This window comes from Amblyomma mixtum, chromosome 1, assembly GCF_055824585.1.
Source record: "Amblyomma mixtum isolate Tamu chromosome 1, ASM5582458v1, whole genome shotgun sequence".
Taxonomy (NCBI): Eukaryota; Metazoa; Arthropoda; class Arachnida; order Ixodida; family Ixodidae; genus Amblyomma; species Amblyomma mixtum.
Genome location: NC_143012.1, coordinates 192,875,909 through 192,897,515, shown reverse-complemented (window position 1 = coordinate 192,897,515; position 21,607 = coordinate 192,875,909). Strand labels below are relative to the sequence as shown.

Genomic DNA, 21,607 nt, shown 5'->3' with positions numbered 1-21,607 from the left:
TGAGCATGGGCACATTTGCCATTCCCACATGCCAGTCCTATGAATGCAGTTCGTCTGCACAAAAGATGAGGCTACATGATGGTGAAGTACGGGTACCCCCGATATAAGCTGCCCGTGCAGAACCCTGATGCAGCCAATTAGGCTGTGTGTGGGCTAACACCAGTATTGCCGCCTGTAGCCCGCAAGGGTCCCGCATAGAAAACACTTCGTCTGAGCATGGGCACAATTGCTATTCCCACATATTCCACGCCTGCATCCTTCATATCTACTAGAAAAGGGCTAAACATAGGCTGCGCAGAGGCGAAACATGCAGTGCGTGCATGAAAGACGCGGGAAACATGACGGTGAATTGCGGACAACTGCAATAGGGGGACTCCGTGCAGTACCCTGACAAAGCCAAGTGGCTGTGTGTGGGCAAACAGCTAGTATATTTCCACCTGCAGCCTTTGTAAGTCCTGGGCAGATTACTCTGGGCTTCAAAATGAAGAAACTTCATGCGGCATTAGCGAGTTGCCGGGCAGCACCTATCGACAGTTCCGCGTACATTATTTGTACACGGAAAGAGTTGACATTCTAACATCTAGCCTGCATGCATAACCTACATCGGACGTAAAAGGGCTAAGAATGCCCAAATAGCAAGACCTTGCATGTTTCACTCTTTGAACGTCATGAAAAAACAAGAACTCCAATCTTTCCCTGCGATTTTTTGTGCTTTTTTTGCTCATATCGCATTGCATTTTTTCTGGTGTACTACGGTTGCAGAGGAGATAGATGCCGGCATAAGGCGTCTTGCTTGTTTTAACACTACAAGCGCTTTCGTCGTCTCCATGGAATATGTGGTGCATGGCCTTCAGAACTAGAAGTGTTCGTAGCTCAGTGCCTATAGGGCTCGGCTGCTGATCCTAACGACGCAGGTTCGGTCCCGCAGGTTTGATTCGGGCTACAGAATAGATACAGCACTCGTGCGAACAAAACACACGCAGAAACCTCACAAGGGGTGGCACCTTTTTGCGCAAATTCTTTTTAATCTTTTTTTGTTTCGCCTCACCACCACCTTCCCTGCTTTGTCTGGGTCTCTTCGCAACAAAAAAAAAACATTCTTATCATTCGTTGGTCTTTCTGTCGGCCGTTGTTCTTTCTACGAGGTCTCCTTTGTGCGTGTGTTCTGTCCCTCCCAGCTAATTTCCCCAAAACGGCTAGGAGGTGCTCACTCTACAACCCACTATCTAACATTTCAAGCCGTGCTCCCGCCTACCCTTCCACGGGCACTTCGAGAAGTGGCGAGGAGGTTTTGAAACTACTATTTGCTCACAGTTACCGGCCCCCACCACCACCAGCACCCCACCGCCACAGGGACTGCACGGCTGAAGTCTGCAGTAGCCTCCACTGCGGCCGGCGCCACTGTGCTGCGGTTTGTACCTGTCCCCGCTTCCCCGCTGCAAGAAGCAGTGTCAGGTAACCATTGTTCTTAGCAGGACAGCCGACCCTGGAGCCCGACGTGCAGCCATGATCCAGGTCCCCAAAAGCAGCAGCCCACCAGGGAACCAGAGTCCGGGACAGCCTGGGCTCATCGGAGGGCTCAGCTACACTAAGGCCCTGCAGTTACAGAGCTCTAGGCCCTCCCAACCTGCTGTCCAGGTCCCAGCCCGGACACCTGGCCAGAAGGCCCGACAGACGGTGACTGCAGCCTTGCGGCTCGCCGTCTAATCCCTCCTGCCGTAGCTCTTCCCTACCTCAGGGGCCCGCAAGCTGTGCATGGCTGCTCTCGCTGACGAGAGCCCTACCTACCGCCTTCATGGCTCGTCGTAACAAAACCACCTCAAAGCCACGCCTCATGCAGTGCAATGTGAATTCCCTGCGTGCACGCCTCGCCGATCTAAAAGATCTCGTTTTGCAGGGCTCTCTAGAGTGCGATGTTCTGGCACTTCAGGAGACCCAGATCCCTGCCCAAGCGTCCCGTCTTCCTGGGTACACAGGGTACACGGGCCGCTCCTGCTGCTCCCTCCAAGACTGGAGTGACGCCCCCGTCCTGGACGAAGGTCACCCTCAGGAGATACCCCCTACGGCCATCTATGTCAGGAACGGTATCCCGCACACCGTCGTGGCAGTGGATGACCCTGACTTGGGCCGCTTAGAGATTTGTGCAGTGCGTGTACGAATGGGCAACATGGACACCTGAGTGGCCTCAGTCTGCCTCCTTCCCAGTGTGCCTTGGAATCCTTCCTGCCTCACAGGCCTTCATGTCGTCTTGGTAAGGACGTCCTAATCTGCGGAGATTTCAATTCTCATCACAGGGAATCGGGCAGCCGAACCACGACCGCCAGAGGCGGGAAACTCCTCGATGCCATCGCTGCTGCCCATCTTCGGGTCTTAAAGCCCACGGCACATACCTTCATCCGAGCGGGACCCTCGTCCATCCTAGACCTCGCCCTGCTGTCGGAACTCCTGGGAAAGAGCAGCGGACTCCCTGGGCTCGGACCACTTCCCTATCGTCCTGAACCCTTCCACTCAAAGGCGACAGAAAGAAAAAGTGCCCAAAGTGACTAAGTGGCCCTTTTCAGGGAACTCGTAAAGGACATTCCTCATGCAGGGGACTTCCTGGACCTCCTTGACAAGTGTGCCCAGAGTGCCACCATATCCTGCTCTACCCCAGCGGACGCCCTGACCCCCGACCTCCGACTGCTGGGTCTCCGAGCTGCCAGGCGACGTGCTGAACAGAAGGCAGAGAGAACGTCGATGCCTGCGGACTGGAAGGGCTACCGGTGGGTCGACGCTGTCGTTTTTTACCAGGCCAACCGCCATGATCGGTAGGGATAGGCTGGTGTCGGCCACTCTATCAGCTCATCCCGGCGGTCGGCGACGGCCTGGCGCCTCCTGCGGTCCCTGCTCCAAGTCGCCGCCAATCGCCACCCAGTCCTTGGTGCTGCCTTCGCCTGGGGTGTGTCCTACCAGGCACTTGCAGAGCAGCTGTCCGACCACCTCACCAAGGCAGCCCGCCCGGGTCCGAGCGCCCCGCTGTGCCCCCCTTTCCAGTGTTCGGACAGCCGCCCACCTGTTCTTGCAGGTTCTGCAGGCGCAACCTCCCTGTGCAATATCCCGATCACACCCCACAAGCTCCACAGGGCCCTCCACCGGTACAAAAAGAAGAGCGCGCCAGGGGCGGACGGGCTTACGCTGCAGATGCTGCGGAACCTGGATGCTCCAGAAAAGGCCTGCCTCCTGACCGTGTTCGACGACATCTGGACGAGTGGCAACCTTCTTGAGTGTTGGACAACAGCCATCGTGGTTCCCACCCTCAAGACTCGCAAGCCTTCCAAGGAGTTGTCCTCCTAGAGACCAGTCTCGCTGACCTCGTCTGCCTGCAAGACCAAGGAGTCGGTGGCACTCGAGAGTCTTACCTGGATCGCAGAGAACTTGACAGGGTTCCGGAGGCACAACTGCACCACAGACTCCATAGCGGTCGTGCTGCCGTCCCTTGAGGAGGCGATGCCCCAAGGAGACGTCGCCCTTCTAGTCCTCCTGGAAGTCCAGTCGGCCTTCAACTGTCTGCCCCATAGCACCATGGAAATGGCTTTGGACGAGCTGGAGGTGACAGGAAAACTCCGACGCTTTATAAACTTCTTCCTCCCTAGCCGCTCCATGCAGGTCTGGGTCGGCCACACCCTGAGCAGTCCTCACACCATCCCCTCCGGGATCCCCCCTAGGGTTCGGTCCTCAGCCACCTTCTGTTCAACTTGGCCATGGAAGGCCTCCTCCGCTCCATCCAGCAGGACAGGTGCCACAGTGTCCTCTGCTCCGTGCACGCGGATGATGTGGCCCTCTGGGTCCGAGCACCGAGGAGTCAGATCACCTCTCTCAGGCAGGCACCCTCAATGGGGGGCAGGAGTTCCTGGCGACCAAGGGGCTGTCCCTCTCGGCCACGAAATCTGAGGCCTTGTTTGCCCATCCGAGGAGAGCACGAGCCACGGCTCGAATTGATACCCTCAAAAACGATAATACTAACCTCGCTTGGAAATCGCAGGTGAAGTACTTTGGTCTCACCATCCACCACCAATTCCCCTGGATCCGTGCTGACAGAGCCCTCCTGTCCCACAAGGATCGAGTCGGCCGGGCAGTCCATTTCCTCTTGGCCCGAAGCAATGGCTGCACCCCCACCTGGACCAACCGACTCATCAGCCGTCCTCTACGCCCTACCTCTAGTCACCTTCCGGAGTACCCGCCTTAATCTCTTGTAACTCTCCCGCACGAAATGGATCCGCCCTCTCCTGGGAGTCCCACAGAGATCGCACGTCCCGGCCACACTGGCAGAGGCGGGCGTCTACCCACTGAACCTCGTGCTGCTCCAGAAAGGCCTAACACACACGGACGGGCTCGCTTACGTTCGTGACGGCGGGCCCCTCTGTGAACGACTGCATAGAAACCCCTACTCCAGAATGGAGAAGCTGCATGCAGCATACTTAGAGGTAATTGGCCCTCCCCAGGGACATCCCGTTCTTCCTCCCCCCCAAGTACGCCCCCGCCCCCCCCCCCCACAGGTAACCATGGGCTTTGATGGAGTAACCAAGCATCACTCCCCTGCAGCTGCGCTCCGCCAGACCACCGCAGCCTTCCCGGAAGAGTTCAAAGGTTCTACCCTCCTCCTCACCAACGGCTCGGTTTTACCAGCCAGCCATGGGGCAGGTGGCGGCAGCTTTGGCAGTACCCCAGCTGCAGCTGTCCCAGACGTGCAGGCTTTCCTTCCCGGGCAGTTCCACAGCAGCTGAGCTGGCGGGACTCCACCTGGCAGCTGACTTCATCGGGCCCATTGACCCCCCTAGCGCCGTTGCTGTCCTGTGTGACTCCTGGCCAGCCCTCCAGCTCCTGAGCAGGCCCTGCATCTTCCAGACTTCGTCCAGCGTCTTCTGTGCACAGCTGGTCGCCCATTGAGGATGCTCGCTACCAGATGTCTCTCCATTGGGTTCCTGGCCATGCTGGCATCCAGGGCAACGAGGACGCCGGCTCCCTCGCCAAGGCAGCCCTTAACAACGGGTCGCCTGTGTCTGCCAAAGTAGCCCTCCATCCCCCGTATGACTTGGCTCGGCAGCTACTCAGGCAGGTAATAAGAGAACAGCACCCCGACAGGCGCACGGCTGCGTACCGGTCCTTCCACCGACTCCCAGACAAGATCTCCCGCTGGGAACGAGTCTACTTTCACTTGATACTAGGTGTTTTAACTTCGCTCTGCGAATAACAATAAATCTGGAGCCAAATGTTCTTCAGCCTCTCTTCGAACATTGGCGAAGCTTCAAAGCCCAGGATAGTGTTTTGGTGACAGTGCAGGTGCTTTGCTACTTACATGCCCTGCTTGGGCAGGGCATGTAACACGAAGGCAAGATAACTGCTGGTCCTTAAGGGTAACGGAGGGGATTCCAAGAGAAAGCAAACGTTGCAGGGGATGGCAGAAAGTTAGGTGGGCGGATGAGATTAAGAACTTTGCGGAGATACAGTGGCGGCAACTGACAAAGGACAGGGTTAGGTGGAGAGTCATGGGAGAGGCCTTTGCCCTGAAGTCGGTGTAGTCAGGCTAATGATGATAATGATGATGAATTATTTAGAGATTACGACGGCTGCTTCTGTTGACTGACTCTTCAAAAACCATTCTGATAATCTAGGGGCAGTCGTGCTGACAAAAGAATGGTGTAGCTTTCATATGCAATATTTTGCTATGCCTTTAGAAAATATAGGTAGCACGGAGACTTCCACCCCAGGTCGTCTCAATTTCCGGAGCCGTTCATTACTGCTTCCCTTATAGCCCGAGTCGCTTTGGGAGTTAAACCCGCATTAGCTAAGCTAAACTATTTAAAGCTTCAGCTCACGGGCTAGTACTTCATTCTTTTCAAATGTGAATAATTTGCCAGGTATACATCATTGGCCACCGCGGTGGCTCAGTGGTTGTGGTGCTCGGCTGCTGACCTGAAAGACGCGGGTTCGATACCGGCCACGGCGGTTGAATTTCTTTGGACGAGAAATTCTAGAGGCCCGTGTGCTGTGCGATGTCAGGGCATGTTAAAGAACCCCAAGTGGTCGACATTTCCGGAGCCCTCCACTACGGCGTCTCTCATAGCCTTAGTCGCTTTGGGACGTTAAACCTTATAAACCAAACATAACTCATTGAGTGCCTGAATGCAATAGGTAGGTGAGCTTTCGCCGAAGTACATCAGAATGCGAAGGCAATATAACCGCTGGTCGTTAAGGGTAACGGAGTGGACTCCAAGAGAAGGCAAATGTAGCAGGAGACGGCAGAAAGTTAGGTGGGCGGATGAGATTAGAAAGCTTGCGAGGATACAGTGGTCGCAACTGTTAAAGGACAGGGTTAATTGGCGAGACATGGAAAAGGCTTTTGCCCTGCAGTGGGTGTATTCAGGCTGCTGTGATGATGATGAGTTCTATGCTCTGCCATGGCTTTCGTCCGTTTTTGTTTTTAATGGCCGTAACAAAAAATGTGCGTCATGTAGACTTTTGACCACGACATTCAACATGCAGCACGCAGTGTCATTATCTTCTGCTTCCTATACAGAGTTCCATTTTTTATAACCAACAGCCCGACGAAAAGACTCAATATTGGCAGCGTTAATTTCCGCATATGAATTTTTGCTTCACATCTGTAGTGATTTCATGGGGTTTGCTAACACAACTCTTCCGAAACGGTCACTAAGACCCGTAAAGGAAGTATTTGCGTTCACTAAACCTGCGCTGATATTTGCGATACACATTTAATAATGAGGAAATATCTCAAATGAGACGTGCTGGTTCAGTTATAGCTTTCGAAAATCAATTTGCAGTGATTGTATTGCATAGATTCTTCTGGGAGCATGTTGGCACGAGCAAATTTATATGTCCGCTTAAATAAAGGTCCATCAGGTAAGCGAACAAATTCTCAAGACATTTAAGAAAATTGTAGAAATTGTACCTTGCAAAAAACATTCATTCTTGTGTGCGAACTGAGCATGTCATGATCTGGTGTAACTAGACAATATTTAGCCACTCTTTCATAAATAATGTTTTCTTTCATGGACATAGACACGCTGAACAACCCCCCCCCCCCACCCCCCCGCCGCGTCCTTGCTTTGCTTATCCAGGTCATTTCGACAAATAAACTGATCGCCAGGCAGATTGAATGGGTGTGAATCCTTGGTGTGCCATGATTCCGTTAGCATGATAACAGAAAAAGATATGCGAAACATGCGACGGAAGATTGTCAGTTTATGTTCCTTATTTGCTATTGATAAAACATTTTGGTGGAACAGGGAATATACCGAATATTTCTTTATTACGGTAGATTTAACTTCAGACGATCGCAGTATCAAATATAAAGAAAGCAGGCAAAAAAAAAGCCAGCTGAAACTGTGTCTAGGAGATTTTGGACCGGTTATCAGCGTATTCAGTAGAGACGGCAGACGTACCATCTAATGTCCGGACATGAAATTTTTGTTGTCGCGTCCACATATACTTCAAGCCAAGCTCATGTTTTGCACTTGCACTCCACAGATTTTTTCGGTTCTCGAGAAAGGGGGGCATTGAATTAGTTCAGCACCTTTGGTTCCAGTTCCAATGTTTCTGAAATAAGTATTTTATTTTCCGCCTTTTGAACAAACAGATAACTTTTACCTCTGTGCGCAAAATACCCAAGTAGCACACGATGCAGGGCCCCCGCGGGGTCACACTTGTGCAAGTGCCGCTTGGGCAGCCACTCCAATTCCTAAGTAGGGCCCCGGTGGGAATTAAGTGGACAAGCTCAAACTGGGCTTGTCCCTGTTGATGCTCCGTGAATCTTATATCGGTGTCACTGGGGCCAACTCAGACCACTCAGAGGCTAAACAAGGAAGACCTCACCAAAAAAAAGTGGGGTTACCCACGCTAAGCTGTGGTGGCTCCTAAATCAGCCGTGGTTGGGCTGTAAAGCAGGCGCGCCCACCTGCTGCCCACATCCGTCCTTTGACTGTTATTTGAAGGGAGGGGCAAAATAACAATGACTTTTTCCGGGAAAAGAACTCCTCAAGTCCAATAGCAGTTCCCTGCTGTAGGTCCCACATGGGGCGGGGCTGCAAAGGGCGCTTGCCCGATTGCTGCCTGCATTGGTCTTGTCTGGGATTCTGATGAAATATAAATGCGGGCTATGCAGGATGAAATGCGGCAAGCCCAAATAGGTCTGCCGATGCACTGCTGTAGTCGGTTCCGCATTGGCTGCAGCTGAGCTGGGCACATCGATGTGCCTGCATGCTATCACGCGTGCCTTCTTTCATTTCGCTAATGTGTTATATGTGCTCATAACCTGCTCTTGCAGATGATTTGTATAACAATTTAGAGGATCTCTACTCAACTGAAACAATTCCTAGGATGTGACTCTTGCACCCACGTAAACCGAGCAAAATTATCGTAAGATATTCAGCAATAAAAGTGCCACCTTTCCAGGTTGCTCTGAACCATTTGCGACTCTATATTTCGAAACATACACAAGTTGGCTCTCTCCAGTATGGCCAACATGAAGTCAGCGCCGTCAGCTTACATTGCCCACATGCCCTAGTACTCTGGGCTTTTTGGATCAATGTGACATAAAAAAAATCAGTGTTTGTTGTTGAGGGCTGAGAGTCCGGTGAGAAAAACTGGGTTTGGGGCTGCCCCTAGAGTACCCTCATCGGTGGCCTGTGAGGAACATGTGGGTAAGCCCCAATTGGTGTGGCCCCTGTAAACAATCATCGGTCCCATGTCGGTATTTGAAGGACTAACCCAGGAAATTGAAAATTTATTTTTGAGAAATGAAAAGGCGCCGTAACTACCTAATATCTCGATGGACACCCGCACCCTGCCTAAAGCGAATTAATAAATAAGGGATTGAAAAAAATACAGGAAAAAAGAGGCGGCGTTTTTTAAGGCCGCGTAATAATTTTGACCGTCTGGGCGGAAAATCGTTGTCCGCCCGCAGGGGCTGCCCATATTTGTCTGAAGTACACCCGATGAGGAGCTGGGTCGACTGCGCGCATTTCGCTGTCCAGGCTTAATGAGGTCAGCCTGCCAAGGGCTGCCTACATCGGTTTCAAATGGAACCATTCGGGATGTCTGTGGGCAGCCCTCTTGAGGGCCGTGTGGGCCCCCTTTGGAGAACCCAAATTGAGCCCACAGGAGCACGTATGGATTGCCCAAAACAAATAAACAGGGTTCCTCTTTTCGTAGCGCACTTTGTACTACTCGGGTGTGCAACAATGTTTCGCGCCGCAGAGTTGCTGGCTGTTCTAACTAGATGGCATGCTTCAATTACCGCATTTTCAAGAGGAACGCCAGTGACGTCGCCAAGCTTCTTTGTTCGTTCTAGAACACATTCCTTGTTAGTTTGCGGTACAGCCGACACCCCGATGTTAAAGCATCAGGAATGCTGCTCATTTTGAAGAAGTCGACCTTCGTGCCGTTTTAAATGCAAGCCCAAGGCATCACGTTCCTCTTGTAGACTTCACACACATATCTTGAGGTCTTCATTTTCTTTTTTACGGCATTTAGAAATGTTTTCATTTCACCATAGATCTCGTTAATAAATGTTATGTACTTCTTAAGTCTTCAGACCTAAGTCTCTGTATTCTTAGTTTAGTATTCGCTTTAAATCTTCTTTCGATATGTGGGTGTCATTTGGGAAGAGATCTTCCTCTTGTCATCAGACGTAGCTGAAGCAAGTTGGCTCCACTAGAGGGTGGAATTACAGCTAATAGCAACCCGAATGTGAGGGAAGTATACATGTGGCTGCAAAGAAAAAAGCAGCCAGAAAAAAGCAGTAACCAATAAGCAAGACACAGGCGAAGGTATTTAGCGATGTGCTAAGCACGTCCGATCCGCTGCCAATATGGAAGACTGGTCACTGTCGAAGAATTTATAGCTGTTGTCGCCATGACGTCAGCGAGAACATTTGAATCAGCAAGTTCCTCGTACGCGGCTTGGTGCAGCAGCACCTCACTGCTGCCCGGAAGCAGTAAGCTGGCGTCGACGAGCGGCATGCAGGCATCAGACTGGCAGTCTCGTGATGGTCCTGCAAGACACAGGCGACCGTATCTGGCGATGTGCTATCTGTGTGCTGCTGATACTGGAAACTCGAAAGTCCCTCTCACGGAGCAAATGAAAACCCCCAGCAACGATATCCTTCACTTGCATGAAGGGTTGGCTCTGGCTACAGTCTGCATCAGCTAACACTGCAGAACAATGCAGAGGTGCACAACCTCATCGTGAATGCATCGTGCTCTTCTGACTTGGGTGACGACTAAGACCCCGCAAGCGGCAAGCATCGTTGTAGGCGTCAAGAAAAGGGGGACTAGGGGAAGCGACGACTTTAGCGTTATAGCAAGCCTGGTGATGTTTCAAAGGCAGTTTCGCCATCCATCTGCAGACGCATTCAACTGTAGATAAAAATGTGGGAAGTAACCACGCAGGTCCCCGAATGGTAATTCTCTGAAACGGAATATTTGCGGCCTTATGAATCAGGTGCAAGTCCGCCAAGTTTTACACAACACACGCCCTGATGTTTGGCCGCCCAAGCGACGGAGGCTGAGTTACGGGGCTACAAAGAAGGCACTGCAAGCATTGTTATAACATAATGCTGTTTTGACGAAGTCTCTGGCCTTGTCGCCGCGTTGGTTTTGCTTTCATGAAAGACCATGCCTTGTTTTGACATGACATCGTATGGGCTCCGAACGCCGGTGAATGTTCTGCGATTTTTCGCATAGCACTGTTTCGCACAATAATTTAATGTTCAACCTGTCCGCTAAAGGAAAACACGACACTTCCCTGGCTAACTGGAGCAAAAATCTTTCTGTGCACGTTGCCACATCTTGATTCTGGAACAAAAAATAACAGTGCTAAGATATGTAGCTACAGAACGAGAGACGAAACACTAGACACAAGTGCTGTTTGTCAGCAGGGCGTCAGCCGCTGATAACAGCGGCGGTCGTTCACTTCGCCACGGTCAGCGAGCACGCTCCGTTTGATCGAAATGCCTTTGGGAGCGCTGCGATATGGTAGCGCACGAACGCAGTCACGTGGTATTTTTTCATATTTCGCGGCCTTTCTTTAGATTCTGGAAAAAAAGGACCCCGTAGGAGATACGATGTTAGAATAAACTACATCAGTTGTTTCTAAACCTGCTGTACAACCTAACGTAACGCTCTTGGCACTAAAATGAATATTTGAAAATTTGCATAATTCATCTTAGTTAATTAACTAGTTAAGCGGAATATAAAATATTCTGAGGAGCGCCACATGATGTAAAAAATGTTATCGTTGGTTTCAGCGGGTTGCGGTTTACCGCTTTTTTTTAAATCTCGTGTTCAAGTTACGTGAAACACCCTGCATAAAGTTCACACACCATGCGGAGTGGGTAATTGGCGGTAATAGGATAGATAACTGCACGGCTGTTGGAGTATGGAAGAGGCATTTTGGTCCAAAAATACGTACTTGACTCGCCGTATATGCAATGCTTTAGAATTTAAAGTCTATAAAAATGATCGAAGAACGCAATACCAGCTTAATTTTTAAGAAAGAAGATGCCATTCAGTTTAAAAAGTACCAATGGATTAGTTACAACTTGCTTTTTGCGAGATACCTTCAATTGTAATCATTCATAGAGCATACCACCGTTACGTTTCACGCGTCCAAGTGTTCAGTAGGTGTTTTGGAAATGGTTAGACAGTAAACCACATAGATATCATACATCACGCATATAAAAGATAAGACTACAGGTGGCCCTTACGCACCCGTGCTAGCTTATAGAAAAATGGCTGAGGCTTAGCTAAGGTTAAGCTTAGTCAGATGCGAAGCATATTGATGGCTAGTCTTGGTAATACATGGCTTTCCTTGGTTGAATACTTGGTCATTTTAATACAACCACTAGAAGTGTAGCAAGGATAGCCGTGGCAGCTATATACGGGATCATCGGTGAATTCACTGCAGAGTGTGCAACCGCTGCCCCAGCACCGGCTACAACAGCATTCTTGGCACCCATGGAAAGTAAACTGGAAACACCCTTAGTTATTCCACCACCGCCACCATTCCCTATAGAGTGTATTGATGTACCCCCAGCAGCAGCAGGCAGCGCCTCTGATGTGGAGGCTCCACCGCCGCGGCCGACCGCGCGAGCCGGCAGCCCATCTCTCCTCTGCTTTGACGTCATGTTGTCACGTGGTGTCACGTGGTCACGCTAACGGTCAATGGTAGCTCTACCGCCGCGCTCGACGGGCTGTAGTGTAGCTCTAGTAATATGCTTCGCATAAAATGTTTTTGTACACGGCAAGAGGAACATTTTACATACTCTATTGAGTACGTCATGTACCGGTAACCGAAAATGCACACAGTGATACATTGGCGAACGAAATAGCATACCAATTAAGTCCTTGTACAACCGTTTCCTCGACACCAAAAAAAAAAGCAATTCAGGGGAGAAATGAATAGGAAACGGTAAGGCAAATACACCTCGTTCACGAATCTCCACAAACGCGAACGATGAAAAAGATTTTAAGACACAAGGATGCTCGTTAAAACATGAACTAAATTAACTCACAGGAATGCATGCTGTATTCAATGTGTAGCATCCCGAAAAAATATGAAGCGTGAAACCGACTGTTGGACATACAGGTGGACTAAACTGAGGCCGCCAGAGCTTACAAGCCGGAAAAGGTTATCACACCTCACTGATTGAAAACACGAATGCCGCAGAAAAGTTGCGAAAGCTCTGTGGAAGCGCAGGATAAAAAGTCTTCTGCAATGAATAATTTGTCTTACATAATACAATTTAGCGGCGAGAAACAAATTTTTAACCACGGCACGCGGGCGCCCTGGTTAAAATTAAGAGACCATGGGGCAAGAAAGGCTGAGCATAGCACTGAAGAGTTGGCATGTGGTCTTTCCAGTAATTTACAGTGTGCATTACGCACTGAAAGGAATGGAAACGTATTTTGGTTGCGTACGTATCCACCTTATTTAAGCATACTCGGCAGGTGTCATTCCCCACATACCAAAAGAAAGAACGCAACTTCTAGAACGATTATTTCGAACTCCTGACACTGAACCGCAGTATGGCGTTAAACGAATAATCTCATCGATGCTTGGTTTATCGGAGCAAAAAACGCATACAGCCATTGACAGCTGTACTATTTATAACACTTAGACAAAGTGGCTGCAAGTGTAATGCGAACAGGAGCGAGGACAGCGGTAAACCCTGTTTCACAGAGGACTGAGTTCAAACTGGTTGTGAGAGACAGCCATTGACATTCAAGCGCGTTGAAGAGTTTTGGTAACGAAGGCGTATCCCAGAAGAAAGAATTATTGCACACCTAAAATAATTGTATGCCCAGAACGAGTTTGAACTGGAGCGGCACTCACTCTTAGCGCTGCGTTGTTCATTTCCTTTTTTCTAGTTCTTGGTTGCTTATTTGTGGCGTGTTATTATGTATTAGCTACGTGCTCCGAATTGAATCTTCTTTCGCGCTTCGTTGCATATGCCTGTTGATGTGCCACTGTTTTCGCAATGTTTGTAGATAGCTCATGTACTCGAAGCATCGCATCATTGCAATAAATAGAATGTTGAAGAAAAAAAAAGCAGCAATAGCTTAGTGGTCTCTTTCAGTGGCCAGCGAAGGCAATTTATTCTTGTGACCACGGGTGCGAAACACAGTGGCGGTTTTAATTATGTTCTCTTTGTAAATATCCGAGAAGCTTCGTACAAACCTCGCCTTTTTGTCCATTTATTTATTTATTTATTTATTTATTTCGAATACCCTCAGGGCCCGGGTCGGGCGTTACAGAGGGGAGTGGAATACTCAACATAATTAAGATAAAAGCACAGGCACACATATATATATATATATATATATATATATACATATATATACACATATATATAGGGGTGTCAAAAACAGTGCAAAAATAGTAAGGAACACCAGAAGGTAACAATAAACATCCAAGAATTCAATACAAGTACTACAAGTAAGGAACACCAAAATATAACTGTAGAACACAATACAAGTAGTAATACGGGGGTAAAAAATAAATAAACAGTGCGTAACGATTAATCAGGAACACCAAAATGAGCTTTTAAGGCATTTTTGAACAATGTAACATCAGTAATAGACACAAGATCTTCGGGAAGGTGGTTCCACTCTGTTATTGAGCGCGGGAGAAATGAATTATGAAAGGTATTCGTGTGGCATGCGAAAGATCCAATTTTATGACGATGGTCCACGCGATGTGACACATAAGAGGGCCGGTGGAGTAAAAGATTGTGAAGTGTGTCGTGGTAGTATATTTTATGGAGCAAACAAAGTCGCTGTATCTGACGTCTCAAGGAGAGTGGAGGTAGGTGTAATGTGTTTTTCATGTTAGTTGTGCTGGCAGTACGATGATAATTACTGAGAATGTAGCGAGCAGACCGATTCTGAAGTGCTTCGATGGTTGTTACCAGATGATCAAGGCCGGGATCCCATACAGAAGCAGCATACTCAAGCTTTGGACGGATAAGTGTTTTATAAAATTGTAATTTAAGAGATGAAGAAATGTTCGCAAAATTACGTTTCAGATAGCCTAGAGATCTGTTAGCGTTGCTAGTTATATAGTTGATGTGCTGTTCCCATGATAATTTGGATGAAAATAAGACGCCCAAGTATTTGTAAGATGTTACCTGTTCAAGCGGGGAATCCTGAAGAATATAAGAAGAAACATTAGAGTTAATTCGAGATACATGCATTAAGTTACACTTGTTAGAGTTAAGAGTCATTAACCAATCCTGACACCATGCAGTTACTGCGTTAAGGTCTGATTGCAGAATCTTTTCGTCATTAGGATTGGTTATTTCACGATAAATTACACAGTCATCTGCGAAAAGGCCAGCGCGAGATTGAATTTTGGTGGGTAAGTCATTTATGTAAATTAGAAAGAGCAAGGGACCAAGAACGGAACCTTGTGGCACGCCGGAATCAACGGGGACATAATTGGAGTCGATTTCGTTAATCGTTACGTATTGGGAGCGATTAGTAAGAAAACTTCTCAACCATGCAAAAACGTTGGGATCCAGGTTAAGTTGGTGTAATTTAAAGAGGAGTAGAGTGTGTGATACCTTGTCAAAAGCCTTAGAAAAGTCTAAAAATATGCAGTTGACAACACCGCCGTGGTCGAGGACGCTGTGAAGAAAGTGAGTGAAAGATGCCAGCTGCGTTTCACATGAATAATATTTTCTGAAGCCATGTTGGGAACTATGAAAAAAAGATTGAGAATCAAGATGGGTAGCGATTTGGGATGATATGATATGCTCAAGAATTTTGCATGGAACACATGTCAAAGATATGGGGCGATAGTTTTTAACATCATGCTTGTCACCATTTTTATGTGTGGGAACCACCTTCCCTACCGCCCAATCATCAGGAACCAAGCCGGTGGATAAAGATTGGTCGAAAAGTTTTGTTAAGATGATAGATGAATAAAATTTGGTGTTTTTAAGGAATTTTGACGTGATACCATCAGGACCAGAAGCAGAAGAGAGCTTCAGGCAATCAATAATCTTTTCGACACCAGCTGGATTAACTGTGATGGGAGGCATTGGCGATAGCGGAGGTATGTCGAACAGAGGTTTAGGGACGTCTGCATGACTAGAGAACGATGCTGCAAAAAAATCGTTGAATGTAGAGGCACATTGTTCATCTGTTAACGGTAGACCATCACTGGAGTTAATAATCATCCTATCGCTTTCAGGGCCTTTTACTGTTCGCCAGAACTGTCGAGGATTTGAACGTAGCAGATTGGGGAGGGTGTGTTGAAAGAAATAGCGTTTGGATTCCCGTAATGCGCGACTGTAACTAGCATTCGCGGTGCGATAGGCTTGCCATCGCTCTGATAGTTTTGAGGTTTTAGCTAGGCGGTATAAACGCTTCTTTTTATTGGCTAGTCTTCCGAGAGCTTTATTATACCATGGTGATTTGGTGCACTTAATTACTCGTATGGGGATGTGCTTGTTGATGAGCTCGGCTGTTTTGGTTTTGTACAAGTCCCAGTTTAATTGTAGGCTGCGACGTTCAAAATTTCTCAAAAATTCGTCACAAAAAGAAGATAATGCACGATTAATTTCGTCGTAATTTCCTCGGCTGTAATTCCTAACAATCTTCATTTTTTTTCCTGCTCGGGGGGCAGGGAATCCGAGCGTAAATTCAAGGAGTGAGTGGTCGCTAAGTCCTGGAAGAATGCTGAGGTTTGAAATTGATTCAGGGCATGTAGTTAAGATAAGGTCAAGAGTGTTTTCAGAATGACTAGTGCATCTTGTAGGCAGTGTGACGATTTGAGAAAAATGGAACGTTGAGCACAAGTTAATAAAAGATTTAGATTCTGAATCAGTAGGAAGACTACTGGGGCCATCCACGCCCCAGGAGATATTAGGGTAATTAAAATCACCCAAAAGAAAAATAGGAGAACCAGGATACCGAACACAGATTAGATTAATGACATCGTGTAGGTTGTTAATGAATTCGAGGTCTCTGGGTGGTGGACGATAACATACACCGACTGTGATCTTCCTGCCTTTTATGTTTAATTACTAGCGAAATAGCGCTTTCGCAAAAAAGGTTGCGGTATGCAAAACGGATGATACGTAGTAAAAAAGCAACACTTACAAGATTGGTTCCCGATATCATTTAACACAGGAATATGAGAGAGAGAACAAAACGCAAATCAGAATTTTCGAAGTTATCTTAGCACAAAAAATACCAGGGTAGAGAGCGAATACCGTAGAAGTTATACAGATATATGCTGAAAATTGAAGCATCAGGTAGCATTGCTAAATGTGCTTAGGATCGAGGGTAGTCTATACTAAGTGACTTGATCGCGCAGTTACCTTGGGGCTTTTCAAAGTACCATGTGCCATAATGGCGAGTGTGATATATGTAATCTTTCTTGAGAGGTTAGGCAGCTTTTGAGTCAAGTTCTTTTTATGTGTTTAGCTTAGTAAAGAAGCACTGTAAAGGGAATTCAAGATGCTCATGTGACAGCTACTAAAACCTTGTTCTGCGCCAGTGCGGCAAGGTGCGTTTTCAATCGCACGCACAGCTTCTTTGCAATAGCGCCTTAGTAATCCTATTATCACCTGATGGAAATGACAAATATGAGATGAAGCTACACAAAGTTTTATTAGCACAGCATTGTTGTAATCCCGAAGCCTGCTATAACGCAACAATTGAAGCTCATTGCAAATTTCATCATCATCGGTCAGCTTGGGACGCTTTCACAATTCATATCCCGCAGATGATTTGGGCTTTGTGAATCACTTGGACTGGCTGCTAAAAGTAGGGAAAAGTAATCAAAACAGTTAGTGGGAGATGTTTCCGAGCTTGAAACAGCGTTTTGGTTTTGGTTAGGAATATTGGTATGGTTCGTGCTATTTCTGTCGAGTACCTTGTTATTTCTCTTCCTAAAAATGTACCCGCCACGGAGGCTCATCGGCACAGGCGTTCAGCTGCTTATCCTAAGGTCGCCGGTTGCCCCTGCCAATGCAGTCGTATTTAGATGGAAGCAAAATACAAAAGCATCCTTGGACACTGCCTTGTCGGTGCTTGTTAATGAACCCCAGGTGGACAAAATTAATCCAGAGCCCTTCACCACAGCATCGCTCTTAGTATGGGTCGCTTCGGGACCTTGAAATGCCGCTGTAATTCACTACCCAAGGAATGTACGTACGCTTAACCATTTCTATGTTCAAAGCTTGGTTAACGTAAGGTGTTTGGCCTGCCTAAGAACTGCAGTTATCATTATAATGATGATGATGGATTTTTATGGCGCAAAGGCATCTGTGGCCAAAGGGCGCCGTGGCACGAGGTATTTTCATCTCTTCAAGGTGGGATCAAAGACTTACTTCCCAAGCGTTTCACTTTAAAGAAGCGGAGCACCACGCAGGGGAAAGTTTGTACCCATTGTATCATCAGTGGGTACCCGGCGGCACTGGGGATCGGCCCCGCACCTAGAGGCGGATGCTCAAGCGACTAAGCCATACCACTGTAGTAACTGCAGTCAAGCTATGGAAAGGAAAATGATAGTTGTAACGTTAAGAGATCGGAAGAGGGCGGAGTGGGTGAGGGAACAAACGCGGGTTAATGACATCTTAGTTCAAATCAAGAGGAAGAAATGGGCTTGGGCAGGGCATGTAATGCGAAGGCGAGATAACCGCTGGTCCTTAAGGGTAATGGAGTGGATTCCAAGAGAAAGCAAACGTAGCAGGAGACGGCAGAAAGTTAGGTGGGCGGATGAGATTAAGAAGTTTAGGGGGATACAGTGGCGGCACCTGACAAAGGACAGGGTTAATTGGAGAGGCATGGGAGAGGCCTTTGCCCTGCAGTGGGTGTAGTCAGGCTGATGATGATGATGATGAAGGGCAACACAGCGAGCTAATGAAAGAAATAGATAGATGGAATGCTGGCTGGAAACAAGCAGAGTGGGTGAGGGAACAAGCACGGGTTAACGATAACCACTTGTCCTTAAGTGTAAAGGGATGGATTCCAACGGAATGCAAGCGTAGCAGGCGGTGGCAGAAAGTTAGGTGGGCGGACGCGATTAAGGAAATTTGCGGCGATACGGTAACCGCAGCTCGCAAAGGACAGCGTTATTTGGAGAGACACGAGGGAGGCCCTTGCCTTGCAGCGGTCGTAGCTGGGTTGATGATGATGATAATAATCGTGAATTACATCTCCTTTGATTGGAACAATTCAAAGTTGTTTAAATTGCTGTGCTCGTAGACCTTGTCATTTCTTTTTTTAATTGAGCGGTAAATTACGCTGTCGTTCGGCAATACTAAGCGCATCTTCGGCTAGATGTGAGAGGAAAGTTGATAAGCAGGAATAACATTATAATAATGGTAAAATGATACACATGTAGGTTAGCCTCTGAATACTGGCGCGGATGAGACGCTATGAACTGTGCCAGCGAGGAAGTGTGTACCGTTACTGAAGAGACGGACATCATTCAACCTCTTAAAATTGGTGCTATGTTCGCTCAGCTTTAGAATACGAAATCGATGAATTTATCGAACGCTTTTAAAAAGCTTACAAACGACTAACGGCAACGAATAAAGAAAAAGGCGATTTTAACTTTGTATTTTTACCTACTCACAAGTAAGTGTATTTAACCATCACCGTGAACTGCGCTCCTTGCAAGGGAATGGCCTCTCCTATATCTCTTCATATAAGTTTGTTCGGAAACTCCCCAATCTTATCCGCCAACTAATTTTGTGCCGTCCCTAGGAACGCTTGATTGCGTTGTAGTTCAGTACGTTCTCCTTACCTTTGCATTGCATGCTCTCCCCATCATCCATTTCTTCTTCCGACAAGCATTTCCTTAACCTAACATAGTTCCGTGACCAGTTATTCTCTGTTCCTGTCTCCGAACGTGACACCTATAACTTTCCTCTCCATAACCTTCTTTGTTCTCTTCAATTTAAGTTTCACATTTTCATTAGACTCACATTCCTGTTTCATAGGTCACAACTTTTAAGCTACATATTTTTCTTTTGAACGCGACTTTTCATCATCTCTGGTGCGTGCCAACTGCATTGCTACCCACATTTATTCCCTTAATTACATAACTTCCGTGGTCAGAAAAGGTTTCCACTAATTGCCCTACAGAAAAGTATCATTCACAATTGCTCACACTTCGCTACCTGTCGCAAATTTTTGATCATTTCCAACATAACCGAGCATTATTTTATTGCTCTCCGCAATCATGCTGAATTCCACTTAGTGTTTTCCCAGTGGAAGTCATTGATTGGGCTTTGTAATTTGTTGCCTGGGTAGTTCAGTACGGCAACCTAATCGGTGAATCATGAATTACAATTACATTTTCCGTTAGGTTTTGTACCGAAATCTTCCCAATCGCGATCTGTAAACGCCTCCTGTAAACGCGCGGTGTAGATTACTTTAGTGATCGTGTCTTAGCGCATAACACTCTTTATTGGTATTCTACCACCTTCTCTGTAAAGGAGTATCGCTGCTGTGCAACCGCTATAATAGTTCAAGAACCTCTACGGATGCCTCTAAGAACTGTATGTATAGGGCTGGGCGATGTTCTGCGCTCTTCTCTGTTAACTGACGGATAGCATCAATATGGTCTACGGTCGAGTAACGTTCATGAAAGCCAGATTGGAACTCTGATCATTAATGTCTAAGGTTGCCGTGATTCTATTCGCGATGACCAATATAAATACATTTTAGATATCATTAAAAGCCTAATTACGTCCCCTGCAGGACGAAGGCCTCTGCGATATCTCTAAAACCAGCCCTTAAAAAACAACAAAGAGCATGCTATGCGGCCAGAAGTGCAGCTTGTTCTTAGCGTCCCTTTCTTAAATATTACGAAAGTTACACTGTTCCCTGATAATTAATCTGTGCTCGATGTTGTGAAGCGCAGCGTGTACAAGCGGGCTAGAATGTTTTATTTTTTTACAAATCCCTTGCTTATCCCTTAAGTGATCGGCAGTTAGCTGATCATGCACATAGAGTGTTTTGTTGTGTTGGGTTTAATGACACATAGGCAGCTAAGGCCATCATGCGCCAAGCACACATGCCCATAGAAACGCGCACAGTAACAGCAGACATTCAACGCAAAATAACTTTACAAAAAAACTTTTGAATGTGTGAAAAATGGAGGCGTGAGCAAAAAAGATATTTCAATTCTTTGAAACGCTCATGAGACGAACCAACAACATTCCTGAGCGCTCAGCCAGCGCGATCTGCAAGGATCTACAAAAGCAAATATATCCTCGTTGTTCAAGCTTGGCGAATTCCTTTTTTCGACGCAGCCGATGTACACGAGTTAAAAAGCACATGGATTTCATATTTTCAGAACCAGTAGCATTGTGCTGACTTCCTTTGAAATGAATGCAGTTTTTCACCTAGTCTTTTCTGACATCGAGGCTCAGAAGACAGAGTCTACGAAAGGCAAATATTTGAGATGGGCTTCTATGTCCCTGTCAGAGAAAGTATTTGTTTTAAAATAAGATATTTTGAAGCGGATCACCCGCACTCTATCCTCAAAGCTTATAATTACCGGGAACTCATTTTCAGTTCCCGGATGTTTTACTCTTTACATACAGATTTCGTACTGTCAGGATACTGCTTTGATTAGATTTGCACTGGCAGGGGGCATTCCAAAACTGGAGTGAGTTTTGTCACGCCTAGTTATCCAGCAGTGGATGGTTGATGCGCCGGGGCGTCTGCAAGGTCTTCGCTCGGTGTAATGGCTACTGCGATGATTTCATTGTTGCGCATTCTAAGAGTTGGGCCTTAACCTTCTGAGTGGTAAGGCGGCTGTGTGTTCATTCCATCGAGCTACGTGAAGTATTCGCTGTTGATTGTAGTAAAGGATTCACAAGGGCCCTCATCAGGCGCATAACCACATTGTAGTGGGGTAGAGGCAGTGGAGAGACACGGTTTTCTTACTGGCCGTTGGTTGCCCCTGTGGGCTGGTGCTTCCCCTGCGTCTTGTTGTTGTAACGTTGTTGGTGACTTGCCGCATCGATCGTCGCCCAAGGTCATGTGCCACTCTCCAGAGACCGGAAATCGTAGCGTTACAA

The 21,607-nt window shown here is 47.4% G+C and overlaps 1 pseudogene; it reads left to right on the top strand.

The window, feature by feature from the left end:
- The first annotated feature begins 4,942 nt into the window (after positions 1-4,942).
- The window catches only part of LOC149370367 (uncharacterized), a 35,411-nt pseudogene continuing 18,746 nt past the window's right edge, over positions 4,943-21,607 (top strand).